The following is a 27,674-nucleotide window of genomic DNA, read 5'->3' as shown; positions in this document are numbered from 1 at the left end:
TTTGTATCTTTTTGCCGGCTCTTTGTGATTTCTTCAGTGCTGTCTGACATTATAAAATCAGAAAACACTGTTATTGTGCACTTGGTCCCTTCAACCAAATAGCAACGTGGATAGTACATTTCTGAGGCCGTTGGTCATGGAAGTTGTGGTAACTTGCCAAACTCAAAATGATCTATTTCAATGATTCAAAGCACTTCTTTTATCAAAAAAAGTATTGCTCACATCATACACCGGGGTGTTCTCTACAGTTGCCTGATGAGGTAACCGTAGCCTTTGGCCAGAAGCAGATGTTGTCAGGTAGTGCCCAACCTTCATCGAGTGTTTCCACCCTTAACCACTACACTCTCCAGTTGGCGGGTCAGCAGTGGTGGTCAAGTCACAGCCCATCTGCTCCTGAATTCCAGCTCAACTCCTCTCGTCTCCTCCATGTCCAGCAAGAGGCTCTTTCTGCTTCCTCCCCCATCCTGCCAGCTGCTTGGTTCTTGCTCTTTTCACCAAGGCCCAGCGTAGACAGCAACCTCCATGCCGACCTTGCCGGGAGCCCTCTACAGCCGATCTCCATGGGGAATAGCCATGTCTGCCATCCTTTATCCCTGCACTGCTGGACTAAGGAATGTTACTTCAGAGTCTTCCTCTCGTGAGCTTCCTCACATCCTTCCTCCCATGGTATTGTGAGCTTCAAGGTGATTTTCTTGTCTTCAGTGGACCATTGTATCATGTCTGGTCTAAATGTGGTTTGCACCACCTTCAGAAACTGCAGCTTCCTCCCCACATCGACCCTCATCTCCCATGATTTGGTAGTTTGCAGCAGATTGGATTTAGGCCTCTTTGATATGACTAGCATGGCTCTTTCCTTGATGAAAATGACTGCCCTGTTTGCCTCTCTGCTGGCTGGTCTCTTTCAGTGTGTCAGCAAGGAACAGCAGGACCTTGTCGTGGTGCCACCTATACCTTCCTTGTGTTAAAACTGTTTTGCATTCTGGCAGTATGTGTGCCAGTGAATCCTGCTTTCGTCAGGTGAACTGTTTTTGAATTGGTTGTTCAGGGTCTTGATCTCACTTCTCAGGTGGTGAATCTCCCTTTCCTTCCTGCTTGGTTGCCGCAATGGTTTAAGATCCCATTGGGCCAAATTGCTCTTTAGCAAAGTTGAACACAATGGCTGCGAGGGAGTCAATTTTCCTGTAGACAGGTCCTGCCAATGTCGCTTCCAAGATGCGATCCAGGTTGTCATCGAACTGCTCCTGAGACACATTGGCTGATGATCCAGGCCATCTGATCCTCTTTTTCCTTGATGAATGGATTAGAACGTCTGAGGGGGCACTCACTTGGTCCCTTCTTTGGCACTGGGGCAGCTCAGGTGCAGAGAGATCTTCAGCTCTGTGGGGTGTTTTCTGGCTGGAGTTCTCCATCATCTCACCGGATGTTGTCCATGCATTGCATTTCCGTTGCCTTCGTTCCACAACTGGACCTGCTTTGGTGTACCTTGAGGCCTTTGATTGTTTTTGTGGATTTTACCGCAATGGCACTTTGTAATGAATGCCTTCCCAGTCAGCGTGGTTTGTTTGAGCCTTCTCATTATCTTATTTCCAATCCTGGCCATTACCGTTATGTCCATCCTATTGAGTCTCTCATCCTCCGCCCCTCTTGGGAGAATCTGGGGGTATTGTGTACTTAGTTCATCCGAAGCTTGTATGGTGCCCTCTTGCGAGTGCGGCATACAAGTTTGCTAGCCTTGTGTGCCTGTGCCAGTCTTTCCTGGAGGTCAGCTGTCTTTCCAGCATCACCACCTTTTCTTGGTTGCCATCTAGTCTTTTCTGGACGTCACTGGTGAACCAGCTCTTGCTTGCATCATGTGCCAGGGTGCTCTCTTCAATTACCTGATGAGGTAACTGCAGCCTTTGGCCAGGAGCTGATGTTGTCAGGTGGTACCCAACCCTCATAGAATGTCCCCCCATGAAGGAATGACCCTGAAATTCTTTATTTCTTTCATCCCAAGACACAATTTTCTCTTGAGGGAAGATCATGGAAGACACTGCTGTATACTGCAGGATATTGCATTTCATTGGCTTTGTATCTGAACTGGGCACAATGACAATAAAGTTGAATCTAATCTATTCATCTAATCTAATCTAGTCTAATATAATATTGCCCAGTAACTCCTGTGATCAGAGATTTTGTGTGTGTGTGAATTTAGAGAAACAGAGAAGCACGAGTTGTATTTTCAGCTGTGTTTCAAGGTGCTTTATCATCAGAGAGAGAAATTAAAATCTCGATCTTGAACATACTGAAAGTTTAAAATGTTCTGTGGAACTTCTAAACTTTTGATGAGTTTACTATACAGACGTACCTTGGGGGGAGCTGCAATGCATCATTTGACCAATTCTGACATACCATTTAAACTATAGAAGTACAGATGTTCAAGTAATTACTTTCTGAATTGACCTCTTTTTGAGAATTTATAATGAAGGTCAATTGTAATTCAGAGGGAATTGTGCCCTTCACCACAATTCCTCAGTTCATAAATGGATGTAGTGCACACCTTATCAAATGCTTTGCTGAATACACCACATGTACTGCTCTTCCTTCATCAATGTGTTTAGTCACATCCTCAAAAAATGTCAGGTAGCTAGAAGGTTTCAATAGGACCATCGAATGTCAGAGAAATGTATACAATATACATCCTGAAATGCTTTTTCTTTGCAAACATCCATGAAAACAGAGAAGTGCCCCAAAGAATGAACAACAGTTAAACATGAGAATCCCAAAGTCCCCCCAGCTGCCCCCCTCCCACGTGTAAGCGGCAGCGAGCAACAATCCCCCCTCCCCCCCAGCAAAATAAAAGCATGCCTGCTACTGAGCACAAGTGTGAGCTAGGCGATAGCAAAGACACAGACTTGCAGTTACCCCAAAGACTATCACATTTCATCCAGCATTCGACAACCCACAGGTTCTCTCTCTTCCTAATAAGGGAGAGGGAGGTGTCCCCCATTTTTACAGCGAACGGGAGACATAACAACAACCCACTGAGTTACGATGTTAAAAAGTTCGTTTCATTGCTTTTTTCATGTCTGAAGATCGCAAAGATCTTCGGACCCATAGCGGAAGATTTTCCAGCCTCCCTGACAACACAATGACACTGACCCTTGATCTGCCTGTCTCCAGAGTCCCAGGATCTTAGGCTTCCAAATACGAGCCGGACTCTCAGGCTGAACCCTTGGCGTGCCAAACAACGGCCGGTCCTGAAACCCCGAGATCAGGTCCCATTCCCGCAAAGAACCAAAGTCAGCATGTAACTCCAGGTCAGGGTCTTCAAAAGGACCCTGAAAGGGGAAAAGAGACATATTAAAGATGGAAATAGAGCTGTTTCCGAAGGTGCAAGCAAAGGAGTTGCCATTTAGCGCCATCTGAACTCCGCCTCCAACAAGTATCAACCCCACATGCTGAAAAAAAATAATTAGATTATGAAGACATGCAGTCCTCTTTTATTGTCATTTAGTAATGCATGCATTAAGAAATGATACAATATTTCCTCCGGTGTAATATCACAGAACACAGGACAGACCAAGACTGAACAACTAACAAAACCACGTAATTATAACATACAGTTACAACAGTGCAACAATACCATAACTTGATGAAGAACAGTCCATGAGCATAGTAAAAAGTTCAAAGTCTCAAATCTCCCACATCTCATGCAGACGGGAGAAGGAAGAAAAACTCTCCCTGCCATGCTGACCACAGTCTGACTCCGAGTCATCTGAAAACTTCGAGCCTCCGATCAGCTCTCCGACACCGAGTATTGAGCACCATCTCTGTCCGAACGATTCGACCTCAGTCTCGGTCACCAACAGCAGGCAAAGCTGGGGATTTTGAGGCCTTCCCTCCGGAAGATTCCCAACCACGCAGTATCAACAGCAGCAAACTGGTGTTTCAGAAATTTCTCCAGATGCTCCTCTGTGCTTTCACGTCCATCTCCAACAAATCAGAATTTTCCATGGCCCCTATTTAACAGATATGATATCATTTTTCACTGGAGGGCTGTGCACGCGTGGCGCACTGCTCTCTCTCTCTCTCCTCCTGCAAATGGTAACAAAAAAATGAGCAAAAAAAACGCAGAGTATAAAACACAAAATTGAAAGAGACCAGGCATATTCAGTTCAGCTCAGTGTTCTTATCTGCAAGCATCCCCAATTCAAAATTGCCCAAAATAGCAACAAAAAAGTGACCAGAAACCAGAAACACACCATAATGTGAATTACAGTCCAATCCACAAACCACATTGATTAAGCTTTGCCCTAGACCAAGAAATGTGGCTCTGTCCTCTGACAACATTGAGGAAGAGAGAGACCAGTCGAACGCAGGGACCTTCTTTCAGGAGCAGCAAGCAAGAGGGAGAGAGAGAGACCAACGTACGCAGATATCTTTCTCCGCAGCAATGAGAGAGAGGCTGGCAGATGCACTGAGTACCCACTCTCCTTCCGCATTTGCCTCAATGATTTCAATCTTCCTCGTTGCTTTAATTAGTGAGATCAGCAAGAAATGGAGTCAGTCAGGGGCTCACGCCCCATCTCCACGCTTTTTGGCCTCGAGGCCGCACGCTTTGCTCGAAGCCTCTCTGAACGCACTTGGAGACACCAAAGTGCCAGGTCGCTCAACCAGCCTGAAAACGCACCACCAAAGCATAGATTATGGGCTCCAACAGTCACGAGTAACTCCCACTCAGACACTGGTCAACGTTTCTCCTTTGCAAAGTAAAAAGCTGAAGTACAGACACTGCAAATCTAAAAAAAACAGAAAATGCTGGAAATAGTCATCAGGTCAGGCTGCATCTGCAAGAAGAGAAGCAGAATCATTGTTTCAAGTTGGAGACACCAGGCCAAACCCAAAAATGGAGACAAAAGAAGCTTGTTAAAACTATAGGGACAATGAAGGAAAGGGACGGCCTTAATAGGGTAAATCTAGTAGCAAGACCAATGGCACGATAGTATAGCGGTTAGTGTAACGCCTTACAGTGCTAGCTAACAGGGTTCAATTCTGGCCATTGTCTGTAAGGAGTTTGAGTATTCTCTCCATGACTGTATGGGTTTCCTCCAGGTGATTCAGTTTCCTCCCACATTCCAAAGCATATGGGTAAAAAGTTGCGGGTTTGCTATATGGGCGCAGGAAGCACGGCAACAATTGTGGGCTGCCCCCCCCTAACACATCCTTGGACTGCATTGGTTGTTGATGCAAACATCAGATTTCAGTGTACTGCATGTTTCAATGTACATGTGAAAAAATCTTTCGTCTGTCATCTAGATGTGATCCTGGGGATAAACTGTAAATGATGTTTTAGTATCAACGAGTATTTGAGAGTAGAGAGAGAGAACACAGACAAATAGAAATCTAGAGTAAAGGACATGAGAGTTGTGAACTGCAGAGGAAGAGAATGAGTGATGCAGGCCAAAAGCAAATTACAGATTTCAGTCTGAACTCCAATCTGAAGCATTGACTCTCTTCTCTTCCGACGGATGCCGCCTGACCTGTTGAGTGTTTCCAGCACTTTGCTTTGTTTTCATCCTTTGTAATTCCTCTGGCCCTTTGTTCTTTATGTCATGCCTAATCATTTCAATTATTCCTGCCATTTGCCCTATTACAGACCTTTCTTTACATTCCTTTTTTAACCCCAGTTTCATAATCCTCAAGCAAAACAAAAACTATTTGAAACCCGTTACATCCGTAATATTTGAAATCTGTCACATCCAGGTGTGCAGAGGGTCTTTCCTACAGATTCTAGGACCAGAGGGCACAGCCTGAGAATACAAGGGCATTCCTTTAGAACAGAGATGAGGAGGAATTTCTTTAGCCTGAGGGTGGTAAACCTGCGGAATGCATTGTCACAGACGGCAGAGGAGATCAAGTCATTGGGTATAATTCAAGTGGAGTTTGACGGGTTCTTGAGTAGTAAGGGTGTCAATGGTTATGGGAGAAGGCAGGAGAATGGGGTGGAAGGGGTTAATAAATCAGCCATGTTAGACTGGCAGAGCAGACTCAATGGGTTGAATGATCTAATTCTGCTGTCTTACGGTCTTATGGTCTTATGCCAGTTCCCAGGAAATATCACATTGAGACATTCACTGTGCTCTCACTCTACAGTTGATGCAAATCTTGCTGAATATTTTTCATATTTCACCTGCCATCGGCTAACAGAATCCACTCCAAACTCGGTAAAAGGTGTTGACCAAAACACTGCCTGTCCACTTCCCTCCACAGATGTATTCTGACCCACTGAGTTCCTCCAGCATTTTGGGTGTTGCTCCAGATTCCAGAATCTGCAGTCTCTTGTGCTTCTAGAAAATACGTACTGCTGGGAAGCCTTTACTGATGCAACAGAAGCACTGCGTCAGTCATTTCCAAGATGATACAACAGCACTAAATTAATTTTACAATCAAGTTGGCGACTAGCAGCTGCGATGGTTTCAAATTTGCACATTAAAATTTTTGCTATTGAAATCCAACATCATAAAGGTGATGATCAGTAAATCAATTGTGAGCATCAGTGCTAGTAGTGTGGAGAAGAGACAATGGAATATTGTGCCAACTGGCATAGTAACTGTTCAGACTGAAACACATGGGAAAAAGTCAGAGCAGCCATTGACAGCCCCTTATCAGCCAAGGAGCTGGAGATAGCATGGTTCAAGTGAGTCTTGAAGAACAGTTTATTGTATAGCAAACAATGTTAATTGACTCAGAAATCCAAATAAAGTGGTGGGGGGTGGGGATCAGAATCTGCAGCAACACACACAAAATGCTAGAGGAACTCAGCTGGCCAGGGAGCATCTAAGGAAAAGAGTCCAGTCGATGTTTCAGGCTGAGACTCTTCGGCCGGACAGGAGAAGAGAAACTGAGGAGTAGATTTAGAAAGTGGGGGGAGGGGAGGGAGAAACACAAAGTGATAAATGAAACCTGAAGGGGGAAGGATGAAGTAAAGATCTGGGAAGTAAATTGGTAAAAGAGACAGAAGGCCATGGAAGAAAGAAAAGATGGGAGGAGCACCGGAGGGAGGCGATGGGCCGACAAGGAGATGAGAGGGGAAAGGGGATGGGAAATAGTGAAGAGGGGAGGTGGTGGGGGGCATTACCAGAAGTTCGAGAAATTGATGTTCATGTAATCAGGTAGGAGGCTACCCAAACGGAATATAAAGTGTTGTTCCTCCAACCTAAGTGTGGCCTCATCATGACAGTGGAGGAGGCCATGGAGGAGGCCATGAATGGACATATCAGAATGTGAATGGGAAGTGGAATTAAAATGGGTGGCGTCTAGGAGATCCCACTTTTTCTGGCGGACGGAGCGTAGGTGCTCGGTGAAGTGGTCTCCCAATCTATATCATGTCTCACTGATATACAGGATGCCACACCAGGAGCACCGAACATAATAAATGACCCAAACAGACTCACAGGCGAAGTGTCGCCTCACCTGGAAGGACTGTTTGGGGCCCTGAATGGAGGAGGTGCAGGGGCAGGCGTAGCACTTGTTCCGTTTGCAAGGATAAGTGCCAGGAGGGAGATCAGTGAGGAGGAACAAATGGACAAGGGAGTCACTTAGGGAGCAACCCCCGTGGAAAGCAGAAAGTGATGGGAGGGAGGGAAAGATGTGAGTGGTGGTGGGCTCCCATTGGAGATGGCGGAAGTTACGGAGAATTATGTGCTGGACATGGAGGCTGGTTGGGTGGTGGATGAGGATGAGGAACCCCATCCCTGGTAGGGTGGTGGGAGGATGGGGTGAGAGCAGACGTGCGTGAAATTGAAGAGACGCGGTTGAGGGCAGCATTGATGGTGAAGGAAAGGAAGACCCTTTCTTTGAAAAAGGATGACACCTCCTTCATTCTGGAATGAAAAGCCTCATCCTGAGAGCAGATGCAGCCGAGGCGGAGGGATTGACAGAAGGGGATGGCATTTTTACAAGTGACAGGGTAGGAAATGGTATAGTTCAGGTAGCTGTGAGAGTCTGTGGGATTATAATAGATATCAGTGGATAAGCTGTCTCCAGAGCTACAGACAGTGAGATCGAGAAAGGGGAGGGAGGTGTCGGAAATGGACGAGGTAAATTTGCGGGCAGGGTGGAAGCTGGAAGCAAAGTGGATGAAGTTGACGAGTTCAGCCTGGGTGCAGGAAGCAGCACCAATGCAGCCATCAATGTAACATAGGAAACGTGCAGGACGGTCACCAGTGTAGGCTTGGAACATGAACTGTTCCATGTAGCTGACAAACAGGTAGGCATAGCTGGGATCTATGCGAGTGCCCACCGCTACACCTTTTGTTTGAAGGAGGTGGGAGGAGCCAAAGGAGAAATTATCTAGGCAGGAGAGAGTGATGGTGGAGGGGAACTGGTTAGGTCTGATGTCCAGAAAAAAAAAGCAGAACTTTGCGGCCGTGCTGGTGGGAGACGGATATGTACGGGGACTGGACATCCATTGTAAAAAAATATAATGGGACCAGGGAACCTAAAATTATTGAAAAGACCCAGAGCATGAGAAGTGTCACGGATGTAGGTAGGAAGGGACTGAACTGGGGGGATAAAACAGAGATAAAGCAGATATGAGTTCAATGGAACAGGAACAAGCTGAAGCAATGGGTCTACCTGGACAAGTGGGTTTGTGGATCTTGGATAGGGGCTAGAAAGGGGAGGTGCAGGATGAGGGAACTATGAGGTTGGTGGCGGTGGATGGGAGATCCCCAGAGTCAATAGGTTGCTGATGGTGTGTGATACGATGGCCTGGTGTTCCTTAGTGGGGTCCTATTCGAGGGGTAAGTAAGAGGAGGTGTCTGAGAGTTGTCACTGGGGAAAAGGGGAGACGGGAGTTCCAGCAGCAGTGCATGAAGACCCAGCCTGAGGGGTCAAGGCTGGAGCCAGAGTTGGAGGTAGTGCAATCAGTACTTTGGAGGTGTTCAAGGTCGTTGGAACCTGCATTGATGGTGGTGGAGTCCGGGTTTTGAATCTGCTTTGGATTGTTACAGCCATTGAGGTCAGCGGCAGGGATCATGGTCTGGAGATGTCCAGGCCTAACGGCGTTGGAGTCTGCAGGTTCTGTGGTCTGTAGACAGGTGATTCTCCGATACTAAGCAGGACATGAGAAAATCAAAGAACCAGTGATTGAAAGCATGGATCCGGTGGAGGATAAAGTACTGGACAGGTCCATTACAGGCAGCAGAAAGAGAATCCTGGAGTTGTAGAAGTGACCAGTATAGGGACGCCAAGGTGCCTCCTCTTGGTGGAAAGCATGGTGCGTAGAATGTGTTGGAAGAAGCAGTCAACTGAATGTGAGTACCTGGGGTCCTCAGAGGGTCCAAATCGAGAAACTTAAAAACAAACCTGGAAACCATGTGCTACAAGCTGGCAGCAAAGATGTGTTTCTGGAAAGGAGACATGGCTGTAGTAGCGGGTCTGGGTAAGCATGTGGTCGAAGAGTCGGAGAGTAGCAGGGGTCACAGAGGGGTGCAGTGTGAGCAGGATGTCCCAGTGGCCACCCATTTTAACTCCACTTCCCATTCCCATTCCAATATGTCCATCCATGACCTCCACCACTGTCGTGATGAGGCCACACTTTAGGATGGAAGAACAACACCTTATGTTCCATATGGGTAGCCTCCAACCTGATGACATGAGCACTGATCTCTCGAACTTCCGGTAACGCCCCCCAAACCCCCCCTCCATCCCTCCTTCATTATTTCCCACCTCCCTTTCCCTCTCTCACCTTATCTCATTGCTCGTCCATCACCTCCCTCTGTCTCTCTTCCCCTCTTTTCTTTTTTCCATGGCCTTCTATCTTTTTCACCAATCAACTTCCCAGCTCATCACTTCATCCCCTCCCCCTTCAGGTTTCACCTATCACCTTGTGTTTTTCTCTCCCCTCCCCCCCCCTTTTAAATCTACTCCTCAGTTTTTGTTTCTCCAGTCCTGCCACAGGGTTTCAGCCCGAAATGTTGACTGTACTTTTTCCCATAAGATGATGCCTGGCCTGCTGAGTTCCTCCTGCTGAGTGTGTGTTGCCTTGGATTTCCAGTATCTGCAGATTTTCTCTTGTTTGAAACTGCAGCAACTTTGCTCAGTAAAAGCAGACAAATTTCTTCAGAAAACTCAGTGGTTGAAGGATAGTTGCATCTAAACTATGTGAAAACAACCAGGCCAATAACAACATTGTGATCAGCTGATCAACTCTACACAGCTTTGCCATAATACTGTCAAAATGTCTTCGAAAATACTAAATATGAGATTTTTAAACTAAAAGACAGTCATTCAATAGGTTTCAATAGATACATTTAATGTCAGAGAAATGTACACATTATAGTCACGCGCAAACGTGCTACTAAAGAAACACATGGAGACAGAGGGAGCTGAACTCAGAATGCCTTTACTGATCAAAATCACGCACTTAAATCTCCCCTCCCATGGGCCCCTGCGACCCGCGGGGCGGACGTGACGTCAGACTGTCCCCGGGAGGTCCGCCCTGAGTGGGTAGTTCCAAACGCGCTACCGTGTGTCTGCCCGCGGCTCCCGATGGCAGTTCGAGTCCCGCGTGTGCGGGCCGCCACACCACCCCCTAGAAACTTCCATCGGGGGAGTGGAGCCCCCAGTCTGTGTGGCTTGCCTGGGGGTCCGGCCTCGCCGGCGCGGTGCGGGTACCCTCACTGGTTGCTCGATGTCCAAGTGTGCCGGTTTGAGGCGGTCCACTGTAAAAGTCTCTTCCCGGTCACCCAACTCCACGACACACGTGGTTCTGTTGTGCCGGATCACTTTGAAGGGTCCCTTGTACGGCCACTGTAGAGGTGACCTGTGCATACCCCTGCAAATAAAAACATACTCACAGTCTCGGAGGTCTTTAGGGGTGAAGGATGGCGTGGGACCATGCCTGGAGGTCGGGACCGGTGCCAGGGCCCCTACCTTGTCCCGCAGCCTCGTTAGCACCGCTGCTGGAGTTTCTTCCGCACCTCGGGCCTCTGGTACGAACTCACCTGGGACCGTCAGGGGGCGCCGTAGACCAGTTCCGCCGAGGAGGTGCCCAGGTCCTCCTTGTGGGCTGTGCGGATGCCCAGTAGCACCCAGGGAAGCTCATCTGTCCAGTTGGGGCCCCTGAGGCGCGCCATCAGGGCCAACTTGAGATGCCAGTGGAATCGCTCTACCAAACTGTTGGGTTGGGGATGGTACGCTGTGGTGTGATGCATTTGGGTGCCCAGGAGCTGCGCCAGTGCTGTCCACAAACCAGACGTGAACTGCGCCCCTCTGTCGGAGGTGATGTCCGTTGGGAGGCCGAACCTGGCGATCCAGTTTGCAGTGAGCGTCCTGGCGCAGGACTCTGGACATGTCTGTGAGCAGTACGGCATCCGGCCATCTGATGAACCTATCTACCGTGGTAAAGATATACCTGGCGCCCAGGGAGACTGGCAGGGGGCTGACAATGTCCATGTGGATGTGTTGGAACCTCCTGTGCGTCGGCTGGAACTGCTGGAGGGGAGCCTTCACGTGCTGCTGGACTTTAGCGGTCTGGCAGTGTACGCAGGTCCTGGCCCAGTGTCCGACCTGTTTGCGCAAACCGTGCCAGACGAATCTGTTCTCTCCCAGCTTGATGGACGCCCGGATGGATGGGTGGGCCAGGTCGTGCAGCATGTCGAACACCCAGCACCTCCATGCTGCTGGTACCACGGTCGGGGTTTGCTGGTAGATACGTCACACAGGAGTTGATCTGCTACCAGGCCAATGGAGACGTCCTCCAACTGGAGCCCCGAAACAGCGGTGCGGTAAACCAGGATCTCGGTATCCGACCGTTGTGCTTCCACCAGTGCTGCGTAATCCATTCCTGAGGACGATATGCCTACTGAGTGGAGGCAGGGGTGAGACAGTGTGTCGGCAACGACGTTGTTCTTCCCTGCGATGTAGCGGACATCTGTGGTGAGTTCTGAAATAAAGGACAGGTGCCTCTTCTGCCGAGCCGACCATGGGTCTGATACCTTGGCCAGTGCGAAGGTGAGGGGCTTGTGGTCCATATACACGGTGAACTCCCTTCCCTTGAGGAAGTACCGGAAATGCCGGGCAGCCAGGTAGAGCGCTAGCAACTCACTGTCGAAAGCGCTGAACTTCACCTCTGGTGGCCGTAGGTGCCGGCTGAAGAAAGCGAGTGGTCACCACTGGTCCTCGACGAGCTGCTCCAGGACTCGCTGAACTGCGCCATGTCAGTTGACTCTGTGGCCCAAGAAATCGATCTCTGTCAGTCCAAACTGGCACTTTGCCAGATTGATTGCCAGTCCGTGGTCGCTCAGGCACTGGCAGAGCTGGTGCAAATGTGCCACGTGCTCTTGGTGCGAACTGCTGGCCACCAGGATATCATCCAAGTAAATGAAAACGAAATCCAGGCTGCGTCCCACCGAGTCCATGAGCCTTTGGAAAGTTTGGGCTGCGTTCTTGAGACCGAAGGGCATCCTCAGGAATTTGAACAAGCCGAACGGGGTGATGAGGGCTGTCTTGGAAATGTCGTCAGGGTGCACCAATGTAGCCACACGCAAACGTGCTACTAAAGAAACACACGGAGGCAGAGAGAGCTGAACTCAGAATGCCTTTACTGATCAAAATTGCGCGCTTAAATCTCCCCTTCCATGGGCCCCTGCGACCCGCGGGGCAGATGTGACGTCAGACTGTCCCCGAAAGGTCTGCCCCGAGCAGGTAGTTCCAAACGCACTACTGTGTGTCTGCCCGCGGCTCCCGATGGCGGTTCGGGTCCAGCGTGTGCGGGCCACCACAACGATATACATCCTGAAATTCAAAGGCAAAATTCTACCTTCTGCTTATGTCAGCAGTATTGTCCGTTCATTCATTATGTGCCGTGTCGTATGACATGAGTGATCAAGGTCTTTCCATCACCGTGACTGTTCTTGGCAAAGGTTTTCTGCAGAAGTGGTTTGCCATTGCCTTCTTTAGGGCAGAGTATTTAGAAGACGGGTGACCCCAGCCATTATCAATACTCTTCCACGATTGTCTGCCTGGCATCAATGGTCGCATAACCAGAATTTGTCATGTGCTCCAGTTGCTCATGCGAGCATCCACTGCCTGCTTCCATGGCTTCAGTGACCCTGATTGGGGATAACAGATGCTGCCCCTTCCCCAAGGGTGACCTGCAGGCTAGTGGAGGGAAGAACCACCTTACTCCTCCTTTGGCAGAGATATATCTCCACCCTGCCACCCAGTAAGCAATGTAAAGGCTCCAAAATTAGCAAATGGTCACGGCTAAATTGGCAATGTTACTTACAGAGTAAGGCCAGTTGTCAAGAGAACTTAAATATCAAACTTACACATTATCACAAAAGTGAAATTGTGCTGATGAGACAGATCAGCTAGTAATAGTAATGGTATTAGTAGCAGTAGCAATAGTAGTAGTAGCAGTAGTAATAGTAGAATTAGTAGTAGCAATAGTAGCACTAGCAATAGTAATAATAAAATTGTAGTGAACACCTTGTTTACTATAACCAGAGTGAATCAGAGTCAAACATCACCACGGATAAGTGTCATCAATGAAGGGGTTTATTATTTGGAATGGCAACTGAGGGAACTGTAAGTTGGCAAATCCCATGAGCACAATATAAATGATCTTCCAGACCAAATGTAAACATCTGAGCACAGCGAGCCATGTAATAGGCAGAATTTCTGCTTGATCGTGCAGGAAGAAATTAGTTTTTGGCTACAGATTTGAGAGTATGTGAGAGAGTTGCCTGTCAGTTTTGTTATACCCTTCTTCCCCCACAATCAGAACTGTTGACTTTGGTGGAACCAGATGTCCCACAAGGGTATAACTTGGTGGTTGATTTCTTCCTTCTTGTAAGTGTGTCATGTCTGCTTCCAACGGCACCTTCCAGCCTGCACGTGCAGGCACTTCCTAGTCACCAGCCAGCTAATAGGATTCACCTGCCGCTCGTTCCTGACTCATCACCTGCAACCTATTTAGCCCCAGTTCTCATCCACAATCCTTGTTCGGTGGGCTGCTGCTGGAAGCTGGCTGTGTTTTGCTTGATGCGTGAGTGTGTTTTGGAACCTGTTGAGGGAAAGAGAGTGGGGAAGGAACGGAAATTGCTGGGAGGGGGTCGTGTGGGTCCGGTAATGGCGGACAAGATAAGAGGTGGGGTTGAGGGAAAGAAAGTGGAGAAGGAGAGGGATAGAGACTTGGGACCAGAGGTAGGCAGCTGGGGAGAGGTGGATTATTGTGAAGGGAGAAATAAAGGGAATGAGGAGGTAGTGAGGGGTCGGATGAATAAAAACCAAGACAAAGGGAATAAAAGAATAAGAAATGATGGTGGAGAAAGCTCTGAAAGTGAGGAAGATGAACAAGCTCAGAGAGGAGGTGTTGTCATAATTAGGTTTAATGAGAAGGCTCAGGGACATATGAAGAAAATTAACCCGTTTGTGCTAACAACAACTCTGACAAATAAGATAGGGGAAATAGTATTTGCAAAAGTCCTTAATGATGGCAACTTATTGGTAAGATGTGCGAATGAAGAACAACTTGAGAAAGCACTCAAGCTAAAAGAGATAGGAAACTGCAAGGTGGAATACACTGGGAGGGTGGGAGCACAAAACAGTGGTTGTAAAGGAGTGATCACAGGGATACCAATGAGTATAAATATGGAGGAGATAAAGAGGAATATCAAAGGAGGGAAAGTAATGAATGTTCAAAGACTGAAAACAGCAAAGGAGGGAGTGAAAAAGGAAAGTGAATCAGTCTTGATTGAATTTGAAGAAGAAAGAGTGCCAAGGAAGGTGTTCCTGGGTTTCATGAGTTACCCAGTAAGGGCGTATGTGCCAAAGCCATTGAGGTGCTATAATTGTCAAAGGTTTGGACACGTGGCTAAAAACTGTAAAAGGCAGAGGAGATGTGCTAGATGTGGGGGTGATCATGAATATGGAAAGTGCGGAACAGGAGTTCAACCAAAATGCTGCAATTGTGGAGGAGCTCATAATGTTGCATATAGTGGGTGTGAGGTTGTGAGACGGGAGACTAAAATTCAAGAAATAAGAGTGAAAAGAAAGATCACTTATGCAGAAGCTGTAAGAATGTCAAGAGAACAGAATAATGCTCCTAATGAACAGGGAGCAATAGGGATACGAGAGATGCAACAAAGAACAAATGACAGGATTTATGTAGACAAAAAGGCTCTAGTAACATTCATTGCAGGAGTGATTAATAGTACTGCTGAGGTAAAGTCAAAAAGTGACAAAATTCAGCTGGTGGTAAAAGCAACAGTAAACCATTTAGGATTAGTAGGACTGACATGGGAGGAAGTGAGGGAGAACCTCAGTAATCAGTCAAGCCAGGAAGTGTCATGTGTTGGTTAATACTAATTATGGTGATTCTTTTACAATGGAATGCAAGGAGCTTACTGGCCAATAGCCAGGAATTCAAGCACTTTATTAAAGAAATGGTTATAAAACCGGATGTAGTGTGTATTCAGGAAACTTGGTTGAAACCAACTTTAGACTTTGTGGTATATGGGTATACAATGATAAGGAAAGATAGAAATCTAGGGGGAGGAGGGGGTTGTGCTATGTTAATCAAGCAAGGTATACCATATAGGGTACTGGAGAAAGGAGATGATCAGGAATACATAGTGGTGGAAGTGTGGGAGAGAGGGGAGGGAGTGGTTATAATTAACTACTACAATCCATGTAAAAGGTTGGATTTGGACAGCCTATTAAAGATACAAGGACAAAACAGACATAAAGTAGTGTGGTGTGCAGATTTCAATGCTCATAGCACAATATGGGGGGATCAGATTACAGATCCAAATGGAAAGGTAATTGAAGATTTGATGGAAGAAAGGGATTTGGTGTGTATGAATGATGGTAGTGGCACAAGGATAGATATAACAACAGGAACTGAGTCAGTGTTAGATATTATGTTAGTATCTAATACCTTGGCTGGCATTAGTAACTGGGGAGTCTGGACTGCTTCAACAGTAGGCAGTGATCACTACCCAGTTTTGTGTTCAGTGGGTGAAAGAGTTGAAGTAAGACCAGGTGGCGGAACCCCAAAGTGGGTGTTTGAAAAAGCTGATTGGGGTAAGTTCCAGAAGTTGAGTGAAGAAGGGTTGACAAAGATTGATATTTCTGGAAATGTAGATGAATTAAACAGTCAGGTGACTTCAGCAATTATCATGGCAGCAGAAGGGTCTATACCTAGGAGTAAAAATAGGATGAATAGAAAACTGGTACCATGGTGGACAGAGGAATGTTGTCAGGCTGTAAAAAACAGAAATAGAGCATTCAGGCTAGTTAAAAGAACCCATAATATGCAGCATTTGGTTCAATATAAGAAAGCACAGGCAGTGGTGAGAAGAACTATACGTAAAGCTAAAAGGGCAAGTTGGAGGAGTTTTTGCGACAAGGTAGGAAGAACAACACCTGTGGGAGAGATATGGGGAATGATTAAGAGGATGGGAGGAGATAGAAGGGAATGGGAATATCCAGTAATGATATCTGAGGAGGAAACTGCGGTCTCCAGTAGGGATAAGGCTGAGGTCATGGCCAAGTCATTTGTGCTGATACACAGTTCAGAAAATTTGTCTGAAGAAGGGAGAAGAAGGAGGGAAAGAATAATGAGCCAACACCCAGGTGTGTTAAGCAGGAAGGAAGGAACAGATGATATAATTGATGATCCATTTACATTAGCAGAAATGGTGAGAGCAATAAAGAGATCGAGACCAACCTCCCCAGGGAAAGATCTGATATGCTCTGTGATGCTAAAAAATCTAGGAGAAGGAGCGCTCTTGAAGTTGCTGCATTTTTATAACAGAGTGTGGGAGGAGGGAAGATTACCAAGTGCATGGAAAGAAGCAGTAGTAATTCCAATAAGGAAGCCTGGCAAGGATCTGTCAAAACCCACTAGCTACAGACCAATTGCATTAACATCAAGTATATGTAAGATAATGGAAAGGATGATAACAGAAAGGTTATCATATGAGCTTGAGAAAAGGGGAATGCTGGCAAGTTATCAGAGTGGTTTTAGAAAGGGAAGGAATTCCATGGACTCAGTGATTATGTTAGAGACTGAAATAAGGAAGGCCCAGGCAAATAGAGAGTCAGTAGTGGCAGTGTTCTTTGACATTGAAAAAGCCTATGATATGATGTGGAAGGAAGGATTATTAATTAAACTATATAAGATGGGGGTTGGTGGGAGAGTTTTTAATTGGATTAAAGATTTTTTGTTTGGTAGAAAAATTCAAGTTCGGATTGGATCAGAATTATCAAAACAGTACATAGTGGAAAATGGCACACCTCAAGGTAATGTGATTAGCCCGTTACTTTTCATGATTATGATCAATGATGTCTTCACAAAGGTACCAGTGGATATAGGTAGGTCACTGTTTGCGGATGATGGGGCCTTGTGGAAAAGAGGCAGGAACATGGACTATATAATCAGGAAACTACAAGAAGCAATTGATGAAGTGATGGAGTGGGGTTATGATTGGGGATGTAGATTTTCAGTAGATAAAACTCAAACTGTATTTTTTTACCAGGAAAAGGGTTGAGGTAGGGAAGAAGTTAAGGATGTATGGAGTTGAATTAGAAAGGGTTGCATCATTTAAATTTCTGGGAGTTATATTTGATTCACGATTAACATGCGCAGACCATATCAGGAAAGTTGAGGAGAAATGTAAAAAAGTAATAAATGTGATGAGATGTTTGACTGGTAGGGAATGGGGAGCAAGTTGTTCAGCTTTGAAGAGAATGTATGTGGCTTTAAGATCTGTATTGGATTATGGAAATACAGTATATGGATCAGCAGCTAGGTCTCTTATAAGGAAACTGGATGTGATTCAGGCTCAGGCCTTGAGAGTGTGCAGTGGGGCTTTTAAAACGTCACCAGTGTCAGCCCTACAGGTAGAAATGGGAATAATGCCTTTGGAACTAAGAAGGATGCAACTGATGGTAAACTACTGGGCTAACTTGCAGGGGCACAATGATTCTCACCCTACTAAAGGAGTGTTGCAGGAGTGCTGGGAAAATGGGAGGTTTCAGAGGGATACCTATAGTCGGGTAGGGAATGATATCGCGAAAGAATGTGGAGTGTTTGATCTGAGGATAAGTCCTTCAGTAGTTTATCTGGTTGTGGCTCCATGGAAGCTTGTATGGCCTGACATAGACTGGCATTTGTTAGAGGTAAAAAGGAAAGAAAGATATGAAACAGATTTGGTAAATGCATTTAACTGTCATGTGATGGAAAAGTATAGTGATTATACTCACATTTATACAGATGGTGCGAAGGAACCTGAAACAGGAGTGACAGGGTTTGGGGTGGTAATACCAGCAAAAGAAATTGGAATCAGCAGAAGAACATCTAATAAGTTAGGGGTGTTTACAGTGGAGATGCTGGCAGTGTTAGTTGCGTTGCAATGGATGCAGAAAGCCAGACCATCCAAAGCATTGATATGTTCAGATTCATCCTCAGTTCTAGCAAGTTTAAGGTCTTTTCACACAAACAGTCGGCAAGATGTACTTTATGAAGTCCTTCAGTTAGTTACAAGAATTGCAAATCAGGGAGGTCAGGTAAAATTTCTATGGGTTCCAGCACATGTAGGGGTGAAGGGGAATGAGAGGGTGGATGAGTTGGCAAAGAGGGCGTTAAAGAAAGAAAATGTGGAAATGCACATTAGTATCAGTAAAGCAGAGGTTAAGTGTGTAATCTGGGAAAAAGTCAACCGAATGTGGCAAGAAAGATGGGACAGGGAGGGGAAAGGGAGGCATTTATATCAAATACAAAAGAGTGTTGCAGTTACTAGGGTAGGTAATGGAAACAGAAGAGAGGAAATTGTGTGGACTAGGTTAAGGCTGGGGCACTGTGCATTAAACAAAACATCGAAAATGATAGGGAAACACCAGACAGGATTGTGTGAGGAATGTCAGGAAGAGGAGTCAGTAGAACATGTAGTTCTGAATTGCAGGAAGTATGGGATACAGAGAGAGATGATGAGAATTAAATTAAGGGAGTTGGGGATGCAGGAATTTACATTAAAAGGGTTGCTGGGCATGGGTGAGAGAGCACAAGTCCAGGTATTTTTAGCGTTTTTAAGGGGTACAGGGGTTTTTTATAGAATATGACGAATAAACAGGAATAGGATACTAGGATGGTCAAAGATGGGAGGGTGAACTGTAGGGGTGTGTGTGTGTGTGTGTGTGTGTGTGTGTGAGATTGGGTGAAGGGATTTAGAATGTATGTCTAGTGCACATTCTGGAGCAGAGGGTGGCGGTAATGCACCATTAAGCTGGATGCCAACCGCCGTAAAACAAGATACAGACAGACAGACAATCCTTGTTCACTCATCGAAATGGCTGGCCTCAGCCAGCTGCTCCTGGCTTTCACTCTCTCTGTGTAAAGTTTACCTTGTTGCCTGTTGTGTTTAGTTTCCGTTCTCTGTTGTTTTGTGGCCCCTTGTGGCTTGTTATTAAAGCGAACTTTGACTGCTGTGTCATGTTTGCCGCTCTGCTTTTGGGTAAAGCCTCCTCTACAATTCCTGACAGGATGAGTCAATCATGCGGATGTTGTGGATGATACAAAGATGGGTGGAGGGGTAGGTTGTGCTGAGGAAGCAATGCAATTGCAGCAGGACTCAGGTAAATTGGAAGAATGGGCAAAAAAAGTGGGAGATGGAATACAGTGTTGGGAATTGTATGATAATGCATTTTGGTAAAAGGAACAACAGTGCGGACTGTTATCTAAGTGGGGAGAAGGTGCAAACATCCTCGTGTAAGACTCCCAGAAAGTTAATTCACAGCTTGAGTCTGTGGTAAAGAAGGCAATGGCAATGTTGGCACTTATTTCAAGGGGAATAGAATATGAAAAACAAGGAGATAATGCTGAAGTTTTATAAGACACTAGTCACGCTGCACTTGGAGTATTGTCAACAGAAAGGATGTGTTGTCATTGGAGAGAGTACGGAGGAGCTTCACAGGCACAAGGAAATCTGCAGATGCTGGGAATTCACTGGGATGATTCTGGGAATGAAGGGGTTGACATATGAGAAGCATTTGGCAGCTTCGGGCCTGTACTCACTGGAATTTAAAAGAATGCATGGGGATCTCCTTGAAACCTACCGAATGTTGAAAGGACTAGATGAGGCGGATGTGGAGAGGATGTTTCCTCTGGTGGGGGTATCCAGCGCTAGAGGGACAGCCCAAGATTGAGGGGTGACCTTTTAGAACAGAAGTAAGGAGGAATTTTTTTAGCTAAAGAGTGGTGAATCTGTGGAATGCTCTGCCACAGACTGCAATGGAGGCCAAGTCCATGGGTATATTCAAAGGTTGATAGTTTGCTGATTGGTTGGGGCATCTAGGGATATGGTGAGAAGGCAGGTGTATGGGGTTGAAAGGGATCCGGGATCAGCCATAATGAAATGGCGGAGTGGACTTGATGGGCTGAATGGCCTTATTCTGCTCCTATGTGTTGTGGTCCAATGGTAATCATCGACTGCCCCAGCAAAGTTTGCTCACGTAAAGAAAGTCATCTGCTCTCACGACCACACTACCTGGGAGCAGCAGAGAACCATCGACCACCCATCTGTCTGCCCTTCTCATCCAACTCTCCTGGCAACAACTCTGCGCCAGTCAACCTCCTCCATCTGAGCCCCGGATTCCTGGGCTTTACTGTCCTAGTGTGTCGTAACTTCAATCTCCAGCCCTCTCTATATTCTATGCACCGGGCCCAAGATTGCCTTCCTCATCTCTCTTTTGAGTGGGTGAGTGCTGGCTTGAGCTGCTGCCAACTAGAACACTAAAGCCACCATTTGCAACAAATATCAGGATTTCACCACTGAGATGCAGTGGGCTTTCAACCATCCAGGAAGCGGAAGGGAAGCAGTGAATCTGACACCGCCTGCGTCAAGACTCACGCTCTGTTGGATTACACTGTGAAACTCAGGACCCTCGCGGCAGAGTGCAGCTGGAATGCGGAAGTGCCGCTGCACCATTACCGTCAACCCTCTCAGAGCACTTGAAGGAGGAGCTGTCTAACCAGGAGATGCCCGCTGACCTCGAAAGCCTTAGCACTCTGTCTCTGCATATTGACAAGAGCCGTATGGAATGACCTACCTGATCACCAGCAAGAAACCCAGTTCCGCTTCCAAAACCACTTCAGGATGCAGGACTCTGCTCACCAATGCCTTGGGCCGTGGACAATTCTGATTTGATGAAGACAGACGTGAGAAGCAGAGGAACATCTGGAGAAATTTCTGAAATGCCTGCTTCACCGTGGTTGTTACTGTGCGACCAAGAATCTCCGGAGGGTAGGCCCCAAAATCCCCGGCTTTGCCTGCTGCTGGCGACCGAGGCTGAGGTCGAAACGTTCGGATAGAGATGGTGCTCGGTACTCGGTGTCGGAGGGCTGATCAGAGCTCGAAGTTTTCGGACGACTCAGAGTCGGACTGTGGTTGGGCATGGCAGGGAGAGTTTTCTTCCTTCTCCCGTCTGCGTGAGATGTGGGACTTTCGAGAAACTTATTGAACTTTTTTACTGTGCCATGGACTGTTCTTCATCAAGTTATGGTATTGTTGCACTGTTGTAACTATATGTTATAATTATGTGGTTTTGTTAGTTTTTCAGTCTTGGTCTGTCCTGTGTTTTTGTGATATCACACCGGAGGAATATTGTACAATTTCTTAATGCATGCATTACTAAATGACAATAAAAGAGGACTACGTGTCCTCATAATCTAATCTAATCTCCCTTAAATCCCCTGGAGTGAAAATCAGTGGAGAAACAGTTTATGCACCTACTGCAATGCAGTCAACCACCAACATTTCAAATCTCTGCCTGGCCCCTCGTTCCAGCACTATAGCCCATCTCATTCTCTGTCCTCCTCCACACCCTGATGAAAGGTGAGGTAGAGATGATGGGCTGACTGGTTCGATTCTGCTCCTACATCTTATGGTCTTAACACCTGTCTATGAAAAATGGGACGATAAAGGCAAGATTTGGAAGACAAGGATTTTTAAGAGTTACGCAACACACATCAAAGTTGCTGGTGAACGCAGCAGGCCAGGCAGCATCTCTAGGAAGAGGTACAGTCGACGTTTCAGGCCAAGACCCTTCCTCAGGATGTGTCCTGATGAAGGGTCTCGGCCTGAAACGTCGACTGCACCTCTTCCTAGAGATGCTGCCTGGCCTGCTGCGTTCACCAGCAACTTTGATGTGTGTTGCTTGAATTTCCAGCATCTGCAGAATTCCTCTTGTTTGGATTTTTAAGAGTTGCTCAGTTGGAGATTGTTACTGATATGAGGAAGGGAAGCGGCTACTCCCTGTGGGGAGTTTGTACGTTCTCCCCGAGACCACATGGGTTTCCTTCGGGTGCTCCCGTTTCCTCTCACAGTCCAAAGACGTAACAGTCAGTAGGTTAATTGGTCATTGTAAATTGTCCTGTGACTAGGCTAGGGTTAAATCTGGGTGGTGTGATTTGAAGAGCCAGAAGGGCCTATTCTGTGCTGCATTTTAATTTTTTTTTCTTTATTGCCATTGTAGGTCAGCATGCATAATTGATTAGTTTTTGTTACATTGGGGTCACAGATTTCCATCAGCTTCTTTGTCGCTCTTTAAATTCTCCTCAGGAAGCACATGGAGCATTAGGAAAGGCGTTGATCGGATTGAGTACACATAGCAATGCCTAGATATGTTACTGAGCTTGTACCCTGCCTTCCCAAATGTACAACCTGACACTCCACTGCAGCATCTTTGAATGTGAGGAGGGGTTCCAGTGGGGAGCACTTTCCTCACAAGTCAGGGAAGTTATTCATTTCCGAAGGAATGCACACTCTGAAAATCAGTGGAGTTGTTAAAATCTTTTTTTAAATTTTGTGCATCTGTGAATGCAAAGGTGTGGTAAGTGCTTCACTTCCTTCTCAGATGTTGCCTAAGTTGTGAATGACCATTAAGTGGAGGTGTGATGACAAGAACAAGTGCTGGTGCAGGCTGCAAGGTCTTTTCCCAAGGCTGTGAGCCAGAGAGTGAGCGGACATGGTGTGCTAATGTGCATGTGCCCTTGAGGGCCCATCGGCATCAATATCCCGTGGTGCCCTCAAAGTGTAAACTATGCATTACGGGCTATCACATGTACAATGCCTCATGCTGACCGACAAGCACTGGAGACTTTACAGACAGATGATCAGTTAAGTAATTCTACATCTTAATAATAAGAGATTATGCCCTGCTCTCTAAATATTAAGATGCAGAACTTAAGGCAACTGCTCGGCATGTGACTGGAGGAAATTGCAGGGGTGTGGACACATCACAGGAATCAGCCTCCCCTCTGTCTATAGTCCACACTGCCTCAGTAAAGCAGCCAGAGTAATCGAAGACCCCACCCACTCCAGACATTCTCTCTCCTCTTTTTCCCATCAATCAGAAGATATAAAAGCCAGAAAGCACATACCACCAAGGTCAAGGACAGCTTCTAGCCCACTGTTATCAGACTCTTGAATGGACCTTCTGTACGATAAGGGACTCTGAACCTCACCATCTACCTCATTATGATCTTGCATTGTACCGTTTACCTGCACTGCACTTCTTTTGGCAGCTTTTACACTTCTCCATTGTTATTGTTTTACCTTATTCTACCTCAACGCACCAGGTAATAACGTGACCTGCAAAGGCAGTTTGTGAGACAACCTTTTCACTGTGTCTTGGAACATGTGACAACAATGAAGCGATACCAATGCCAATACTGATTACAATATCCGTACCAATACTGATACCAATACCATACTGATATCGATGCTGATACCAATACCACTACCAATACTGATACTTATACCAATACTGATACCGATACTGATACCAATACCACTACCAATACTGATACTTATACCAATACTGATGCCAATACCAATACCAATACTGATACCAATACTGATACCGATACCGATACTGATACCGATACCAATACTGATACCAATACCAGTACTGATACCGATACTGATACCGATACCAATACTGATGCCAATACCAATACCGATACTGATACCGATACTGATACTGATACCAATACCGATACTGATACCAATACCGATACTGATACCGATATCAATACTGATGCCAATACCAATACTGATACCAATACCAATACTGATACCAATATCAATCCCATTACCGATACCAATACTGTGATACTGATACCAATGCCAATACTAATCCACTACCAATACCGATACCAATACAAATACTGATACCAGTACCAATACTGATACTGATACCAATACCAATACTGATACTGATAAAAAATACTGATACCAATACCAATACTGATACCAATACCAATACTGATACTAATACCAAAACCAAATCAATACCAATACCAATATCAATACCAATACCAATACTAATCCACTACCAATACTGATACCAATACCAATAAGCCCTCATTGCAACAGTGCATTATGCTAGTAAGAGACCATTATACTACTACAGATTACAATTTTGTCTTCTAGGTACAGAAAGCCATACAGTACTTTCAGAGGGACAATCCGTCACCACTACCTTTCTTCTTTCCTTCCTTCCCAATTACATGCATATGACCCGTACATCTTTGGAACGTGGGAGGAAGCCTGTGCACCTGGAGGAAACACATGCAGTCACAGGGAGAACGTACAAAATCCTACAGACAACGGTGGAATAGAGCCCTTGGTACTAGCACCGTAATAGTGTCACATTAACTGCTATCTTACCATGCTACCCCAAAGAGATTCATGTTTTAATACTGAGAATTTCAGTGATCTCTACTGTAGATGTCTCTAACAGCATGAAACTGAAAAAAAAGCAGCCCACCGCCAATGCTCATCCATTTAAAAGAAAGATAGACTTGCAGTTATTGCTTTCTTGGAAATGTTCAAAGTCAGGAGGGACCTTATTTAAGCGTATAAGAACAACACACACAAAATACTGGAGGAACTCAGCAGGGCAGGCAACATCTATGGAAAAAAGTACTGTTGATGTTTAAGGCATAAACATGTGTGTTGCTTGGATTTCCAGCATCAGCAGAATAGTTTATAAAGATCCTAAAGAGACACGATAAGGTAGACATTCTCAGTAGTGGGAGAGCTATGACCAAGGAGCCATAGTTACAAAGTAAGGTACCAGTCACTTAAAGCCGAGTTGTTTCCCTCAGGACCTCTGGAATTTTCTGCAGCTGGATTTGATGGAGGACAGATCATTAGACAGATTTAAGGTGGAGATAGATAGTTGAAAGATTTGAGGGGTTGAGGGTTATAGGGAACCAGTACAGGAGATGAGTTGAGAGAAGCATAGTTCAATCATTGAATGGCAGGACAACTTGAGGGACTAGGTGTTCTTGTCTCATGTCCAGAACCTTGAATAGTGTAGTGTGAGTTCAAATCCCACCAGGGCAGCTGGGGAATTTAATTACTGGAATTAAAAAAAAATAAAATGAATAGAGCTACTATCAGAATTAGTGACCATAAAATTACCAGACTATTAAAAACACAAGGGCTTACTAAAATCCCTTAGGGAAGGAAATTTGTGGCCCTTAGCCAATCTGCCTAATAATATGGTTCCTGATGTACAGCAACATGTTTGAGTCAAAAATGGCAACAATACCAGACTTTCTAGTGATGGTCACGTATTGTTAGCAAATACTGAAATTAGTTACTTTGTAATCCATTTACTTTGATTTTTACCCCATATTCGTGATCCTCAGTTACTGTCTGCATTGCTTGAAGATATATTTTGTTGTGCTACGCTAATTAGTGTATGACTATCTAGGGAAACATACCGAGAAATTGAATTGAAACATCTGTTTCAGTATGCCATGTGTATCTGATGTTTCCAGTGGTGTGTCACATTGACAATTGCATCCTCAAATATAGTTGCGAATGTACAGAGATAGAGCAATACATCATCTGGGCTGCCTGGTGGAACGCTGTGCAGATTACTCCAGTCGTGAAGGTTGCTTACCTTGGAGTGTTAATGAAGCACATTCCCAAATGATAAGCTTTTGGCAACCTCCATTAAATGGATAGAGGGTTTATCAGGTGTTTCGTTATCCACTGAAAATATTTGCTTGAAAATCAACAAATTTAGCTGCTTGGATAGAGAAGAAATTCTTGCACTAATTGCTTGTTAACCCATTCGCTGCTGAATCAGGATCAGGTATAATATCACTGGCATATGTCGTGAAATTTGTTACCTTAGTGGCAGCAACACAATGAAATGTGATAATATAGAAAAAAGTAAATGAACTACAGTAAATATATATATATATATATATACACATAGCTAAATTAAATATAGTGCCAAACAGAAATAATAAAAGTGAGGTAGTGTTCGTGTTTTCAATGTCCATTTAGGAATCATACGGCAGAGGGGAAGCTGTTCCTGAATCGTTGAGTGTGTGCCTTCAGGCTTCTGTACCTCTTTCCTGATGGTAGCAATGAGAAAAGGGCATGCCCTGGGTGATGGGGCTCCTTGATGATGGATGTCGCCTTTCTGGGGCATCACTCCTTGAAAATGTCTTGGATACTATAGAGGCTAGTACCCGAGATGGAGCTGATGAATTTTACAACTTTATGTAGCTTCTTTCAGTCCTGTGCAATAGCCCCCACCCCACCCACCCATACCAGACAGTGATGCAGCCTATTGGAATGCTTTCTACTGTACATCTGTAGAAATTTTAGGTGACAAATCAAATCTCCTCAAACTCCTTAATGAAATATAGCTGCTGTCTTGCCTTCATTATAGCAGTGTCAATATCTTGGGTGGGACCAGGTTAGATCCTCAGACATACTGACACCCAGGAATTTTAAATTGCTCACTCCCTCTACTTCTGATCCCTCTACGAGGATTGGTTCATGCTTCGTCGTTCTACCCTTTCTGAAGTCCACAGTCAGTTCTTTGGTCTTACTGATGTTGAGTGCAAGGTTGTTGCTGTAACACCACTCAGCCAGCTGGTATATCTTGCTCCTGTACGCCCTCTCGTCACCATCTGAGATTCTGCCAACAATGGTTGCTTCGTCAACAAATTTATAGCTGGCATTTGAGCTGTGCCTAGCCACACAGTCAAGGGTACTGAGAGAGTAGAGCAGTGGGCTAAGCACACACCCCTGAGGTGTGCCAGTGTTGATCGTCAGCGAGGAGGAGATGTTATCACCAGTCCGCACAGATTGTGGTGCTCCGGGTTAGGAAGTCAAGGATCCAGTTGCAGAGGGAGCTACAGAAGCCCAGGTCCCATAGCTTATCGATCAGGACTGAAGGAATGATAGGGTTCAACACTGAGCTATAGACAACAAACGGCATCCTGACATAAGTGTTTGTGTTGCCCGGGCGATCTAAGGCCATGTGAAGAGCCGTTGACCAATTGTGGCAAGAGGCAAATTGCAACAGGTCCTTGCTGAGGCAGTAGTTGATTCTGGCCAACACCAACCCCTCAAAGTGTTTCATCACCTTAGATGTGAGTGCTACTGGACAATGGTCATTAATCAGCTCACACTGCTCTTCTTGGGCACAGATGTAACTGTTGCCCTTTTGAAGCAGGTGGGAACTACTGATCGTAGCAATGAGATGTTGAAAATGTCCTTGAATACACCCGCCAGTTGGTTGCACAAGTTTTAGGAGCCTTACCAGGTACTCCTTTGGGGTCTGCTGCCTTGCGAGGATTCACC

The 27,674-nt window shown here is 45.7% G+C and overlaps 1 protein-coding gene and 1 long non-coding RNA gene across 3 annotated transcripts in view; one reads left to right on the top strand and one right to left on the bottom strand.

The window, feature by feature from the left end:
• Positions 1-27,674, top strand: part of dner (delta/notch-like EGF repeat containing) — a 329,950-nt gene that overhangs the window by 155,045 nt on the left and 147,231 nt on the right. The gene's annotated exons all lie outside the window — the stretch shown is intronic.
• The window catches only part of LOC134345193 (uncharacterized), a 54,655-nt gene continuing 30,170 nt past the window's right edge, over positions 3,190-27,674 (bottom strand). The window contains exon 3 of the long non-coding RNA XR_010017632.1: positions 3,190-3,320. This is a non-coding gene — a long non-coding RNA (uncharacterized LOC134345193). The remainder of the gene's footprint in view (positions 3,321-27,674) is intronic.

The sequence above is a fragment of the Mobula hypostoma genome, chromosome 4 (genome assembly GCF_963921235.1).
Source record: "Mobula hypostoma chromosome 4, sMobHyp1.1, whole genome shotgun sequence".
Taxonomy (NCBI): domain Eukaryota; kingdom Metazoa; phylum Chordata; class Chondrichthyes; order Myliobatiformes; family Myliobatidae; genus Mobula; species Mobula hypostoma.
The sequence above is the reverse complement of the archived record's forward strand: the minus strand, read 5'-3'. Positions and strand labels throughout refer to the sequence as shown.